This window comes from Pelodiscus sinensis, chromosome 30, assembly GCF_049634645.1.
Source record: "Pelodiscus sinensis isolate JC-2024 chromosome 30, ASM4963464v1, whole genome shotgun sequence".
Classification (NCBI taxonomy): domain Eukaryota; kingdom Metazoa; phylum Chordata; order Testudines; family Trionychidae; genus Pelodiscus; species Pelodiscus sinensis.
Genome location: NC_134740.1, coordinates 2,980,636 through 2,986,635, shown reverse-complemented (window position 1 = coordinate 2,986,635; position 6,000 = coordinate 2,980,636).

Here is a 6,000-nt window from a genome sequence, read left to right as displayed (position 1 = left end):
TTGGGCCAGGGCAGAATTGACAAACCCTGAAGTTAGTGGCAAGCACCCCTTGATAGGGAACCGATAACAACTTTCACAGGAAGGGCAACACCCCCAAGGGGCCGTCCATATATGACTGTAAGAACAACTTCTTCCCCCGAGTAGTCATCAGCATATGGATATCATATGTCATAGGAAGATTGATTGTGATGCTTAGTGACTGATTAAGGTCTGACGAGGCAAAATACATAGACTTACATGGAGGAAAAGTCCTATAAAGGGATGGGGTGTCTTGTATAATGCTTCGAGTTCTGTCCTGATAAGCAAGACCATGAGGAGAATCAGTCCGGACTGACACGGACCCGGTTCCTTCCTCGCACCAGACCTATCTGGCCAATAGGTTGGGCCAAGCAACAGACTGGTTACTATTCCATCAGCAGGATGTGTGTGTGTGTGTGTGTGTGTGTGTGTGTGTGTGTGTGTGTGTGTGTGTGTAAATGGATATGCTACTTTGTTATATTATCAATAAATGCGGTATATTGCCTTAGCCCCCTGAAAAAGATCCCGTGTGCTTCTTATAAGATTAAGACCTTATCGTGTCTTGCTCACAACACTCCTGTTAATGGATCCCAGAATCATGTTTGGGTTTTTTGCAACAGCATCACACTGTTGACTCTTATTTAGCGTGCGGTCCACTCTGATCCCTTTCTGCAGGACTCCTTCTAGACAGTCGCTTCCCATTCCGTGTGTGTGAAACGGATTGTTCCTTCCTTAGTGGAGCACTTTGCATTTGTCCTTGGTCTTCCTCTTGCTTCTAATATATTTATAGAATGTCTTCTAGCAACCCTTGCATACTTACATTGTTTCCTTCTATTTATCCTTTGTCATTTGACCTAGTTTCCACTTTTTTATATGACTCCTTTTTGTTTTTTGGTCGCGCAAGATCTCCTGGTTAAGCCAAGGTGGTCTCCCGCTTTCTATCTTTCCTACATAGAGGAATAGTTTTCTTTTGGGCCCTTAATAATTTCCCATTGAAAAACTGTCAACACTCTTCATTTGTTTTTCCCCTTAGTCTTGCTTCCCATGGGACCTTACCTACCAGCTCTTTGAGGATACGAAAATCTGCCTTCCTGAAGTCCACTGTCTCTATTTTGCTGTTCTCCCTTCTACCCTTCCTTAATATCATGAACTCTATAAATCCCTGATCACTGTCACCCAAGTTGCCTTCCACTTTCAAATTTTCAACCAGTTCCTCCCTATTTGTTAAAATCAAATCTAGAACAGCTTCCCCCAGTAACTCTCTCAACCTTCTGAAATAAAAAATCATCTCCAATGCAGTCCAGGAACTTATTGGAGAGTCTGTGCCCTGCTGTGTTCGTTTCCCAATATATGTCTGGATATGGCCAGGCTCAGAGGGACCGGGGTCGGGGGGTTCCCAAAGGGCAGGTAGCTGGGCTCAGGGGTATTATAGCACATCCAGTGACAGTCCCAAGGGGATCGAGGTGACTGAAACCCCCACAAATACCCCAAAAGGAAATTGGGAACCCATCTGAAAGAAAGCAAGGCATCAAAATAAGATACGCAGAGTAATACAGACTCTGAAAGCAGCTCACCTCGGGGAAGGCTCAGTCATAGGAGGTCATCAAGTCCAGTCCCTTGCTCTAGGCAGGACCAATCCCAACTCAATCAACCCAGCCAGGGCTTTGCCAAGCCGAGACTTAAACACCTCTAGGGATGGAGACTCCACTACTTCCCTAGGCAACCCATCCCAGTGCTTCACCACCCTCCTAATAGTTTTTCCTAATATCCAACCTGGACCTCTCCCACCACAACTTGAGACCATTGCTCCTTGTTCTGCCATGTGTCACTACTGAGAACAGCCTCTCTCCATCCTCTTTGGAACCTCCTTTGAGGAAGTTGAAGGCTGCTATCAAATCCCCCCTCACTCTTCGCTTCTGCAGACTAAACAGACCCAACTCCCTCAGCCTCTCCTCATAGGTCATATGCTCCAGCCCCCTAATCATTTTGGTTGCCCTCTGCTGGACCCTCTCCAATGCGCCCGCATCCTTTTTGTAGTGGGGGGCCCAGAAGTGGACACAATACTCCAGATTTGGCCTCACCAAAACCGAATAAAGGGGAACAATGACATCTCTGGATCTGCTGGCAATACTCCTCTTAATACAGCCTAATATGCCATTCGCCTTCTTGGCTTCAAGGGCACACTGTTGTCTCATATCCAGCTTCTCATCCACTGTAAACCCCAGGTCCTTTTCTGCAGAACTACTACTTAACTGGTTGTTCCCCAACTTGTAACTATGGACAAGCTCTAATTTTTAACTGCCTTAACCTGCCTTAACACCCAGGCACACAGTTCCAGTGGGACCAGAACCCTAGCTAAATCCATCTTCCATGGTATAAAGCTTCCGTGCAAGCTCATAAAATGTTCACCCCCTTCATGAACAAAAGAGAGATGCACAGTTGTTTTGCCTGCCGAGTAACAATTATTTACTCTGCCTTTATTAATAAACCAACCTATTTTTATTAAGTATAAAAAGCAGAATTTAAGGGGTTGGAAGGCATAGGAGAGAGGTCAAACGAAGAAAGCCAGAAATGGACAGCAGAAAGTGGCTGCAGCATGCAAGCCGGCCATCCCCCTGTGTGCTTGGAGAAGAAAAAGGAGAAAACCCAAGTGGACAGAGAAGGCCTGGGACCCTGGCTCTGAGAGAAGGGTTTGCCTTGACGTTGAGAGAAGTTGAGAGAAGAAAGCCTGTTGGAATCGAAGAAGGAAGGAGCCCAAAGATTGTGCAGAGCTTCTCTGTTCCTGGAAGGATCCCTGGACTAGAACTGGGAGTAGAGGGCAGGACCAGGTTTCCCTACCATCTACGGGGCACCAAGAAGCTGGACGAATGGATGCCTAACATAATGAATGCTAGTGGAAATGGAATAGGTTTAGAAGTTAAAATAAAAGTAGAACAAGTTAAAAATTACTTACAAACGTTAGGTGTCTGCAAGTCACCAGGGCCTGGTGAAATGCATCCTAGAATACTCAAGGAGCTGATAGAGAAGGTATCTGAGCCTCTAGCTATCATCTTTGGAAAATCATGGAAGTTGGGAGAGATTCCAGAAGACTGGAAAAGGGCAAATCTAGTGCCCATGGATAAAAAGGGAAATAAGAACAACCAAGGAAACTACAGACCAGTCAATATAACCTCCGTGGAAGGGAAGATAATGGAGCAATTTATTAAATAATTCATCTGCAAACATCTGGAAGATAAGAAGGTGATAGGGAACAGCCCACATGGATTTGTAAAGGACCAATCATGTCAAATCAGTCTGATCACTTTCTTGGATAGGATAATAAGTCTTGTGGCTAAGGGAGAAGTGGTGGATGTGGTATACCAAGACTTCAGTAAGGCATTTGACATGCTCTCACATGATCTTCTTCTCAATAAATTAGGGAAATACAACCTAGATGGACCTACTATAAGGTGGGTGCATAACTGGCTGGATAATCATTCTCAGAGAGTAGTTATTAATGCGTCACAGTCCTGCTGGAAAGGTATAATAAGTGGAGTTCCGCAGGGGTCTGTTTGGGGACCGACTCTTTTCAATATCTTAAGTTTGCAGATGATACCAAACTGGGTGGGGTTGCAACTTCTTTGGAGGATAGGGACATAATTCAAAATGACCTTAGCAAGTTAGAGAAATGGTCAGAGGTAAACAGGATGAGGTTTAATAAAGAGAAATGCAAAGTGCTCCACTTAGGAAGGAACAATCAGTTCCATACATACAAGATGGGAAGCGACTGTCTAGGAAGGAGCATGGCGGAAAGGGATCTAGGGGTCATAGTGGACCACAAGTTGAATATGAGTCAACAGTGTGATGCTGTTGCAAGAAAAGCAAATATGATTCTAGGTTGTATCAACAGGTGTGTTGTAAGCAAAACTCGTGAAGTCATTCTGCCGCTCTACTCTGCACTAGTTAGGCCTCAGCTGGAGTACTGTGTCCAGTTCTGGGCGCCACATTTCAAGAAAGATGTGGAGAAATTGGAAAGGGTACAGAGAAGAGCGACAAGAATGATTAAAGGTTTAGAGAACATGACCTATGAAGCCAGGCTTCATGAACTGGGCTTGTTTAGTTTGGAAAAAAGAAGATTAAGGGGGGACATGATAGCGGTTTTCAAATATCTAAAAGGGTGTCACAAGGAGGAAGGCGAAAATTTGTTCCTCTTGGTTTCTGAGGACAGGACAAGGAGTAATGGGCTTAAAGTGCAGCAGGGGAGGTTTAGATTGGACATTAGGAAAAAATTCCTAACTGTCAGGGTGGTCAAATATTGGAATAAATTGCCAAGGGAGGTGGTGGAATCTCCCTCTCTGGAGATATTTAAGAACAGGTTAGATAGACATCTGTCAGGGATGGTGTAGACGGAGCTTGATCCTGCCTTGAGGGCGGGGGGCTGGACTCGATGACCTCTTGAGGTCCCTTCCAGTCCTATGATTCTATGATTCATCAACGATTTAGATATTGGCATAGAGAGGACGCTTCTTAAGTTTGCACATGATACCAAACTCGGCGGGGTTGCAAGTGCTTTGGAGGATCATAATTCAAAATGACCTAGACAAACTGGAGAAATGGTCTGAGGTAAACAGGATGAAGTTGAATAAGGACAAATGGAAAGTACTCGACTGAGGAAGGACTAATCCGTTTCACACACACAGAATGGGAAGTGACTGTCTAGGAAGGAGTCCTGCAGAAAGAGATCTAGGGGTCAGAGTGGACCAGAAGCTAAGTAGAAGTCAACAGTGTAACTCTGTTGCAAAGAACGCAAACATGATTCTGGGATGCATTAACAAGAATGTTATAAGCAAGACACGAGAAGTCATTCTTCTACTCTACTCTGTGCTGATTCGGCCTGACCTGAAGTATTGTGTGTAGTTCTGGGCACCACATTTCAAGAAAACTGTGGAGAAACTGGAGACTATCCAGAGAACAACAACAAAAAAGATAAGGTGTAGAAAACATGAGCTATGTGTGATGAGTGAAAGTATTGGGTTTGTTCAGTTGAGTCATCAATTTTAAAAGTGATCTGAGTGAGTTTGCTCAGTGAAAATATTTGCAAGTCCTTTGCTTTTCTTGCTCCAATATTTTCACCCTCCCTCTCTTCCGGGAAAACTTATCTTGTTTGTTTTCGAGCCGCCAATACACAAGGGCTGAAGGATTTTGTCCCAAGAGCACTGTTGGACGAAAGCTAATTTTCCATGCTGGCTGTTGACAAGAGTGTTTCATAGGGTGGGACTCTGATAAAAGGACGTCTCTCTTGCACAGCCGTCAAGTTTTTCAGAGGAACTGGATGCTCGGAAATTTTCCTCTCAGCAACCTTTGTCCACAGTCTGGGTCACAAGAGCTGAGCACCAGGAAGAATCCAAATGAGGCTTCCGTGATTTGAAACCCACGGGCTGATAATGATCCTCTCTTTTATCGCCAGGTAAAAACTCAATGTGCCCAGAGTCTGAACTCTTTCCTCTTTACTTACATTTTTCTTTGTTTTCAATCTCTCAATTTTCTCTCTTTTGGTCAAGTAGCTGGTACCTAGCACATAGACAGCAGTAATTTCCTCTCGGAAGCAGCAATGATGCATAAGGTGCTAGAATCCTTGGGAGCAATCAGTATGGGAGGCGGAGGGGAAAGCGAGAAGAAGACATGTTGCTCTCCCCTGGACCATCTTCCGACCAGCAGTCTTGTGACGTAGTTTTCTGTGTGGTTTAAGTAGTAAGACACTATGTTGTAGAGTGCAAGTTTTGGGGCTAAATCCTGTGATGACACAGAAGGCGAATTATTGCATTTCTATTGCACAGAAGAACAGAATAGAAGAATGTAAGAACAGCCAGACTGGGTCAGACCAAAGGTCCATCCAGCTCAATGTCCTGTCTGCTGACAGTGGCCGATGATAGATGCTCCTGAGGCAGGGGACACAACAGGACATCCTCACATGATCCCTCCCTTGTCACCCACCTCCGGGCA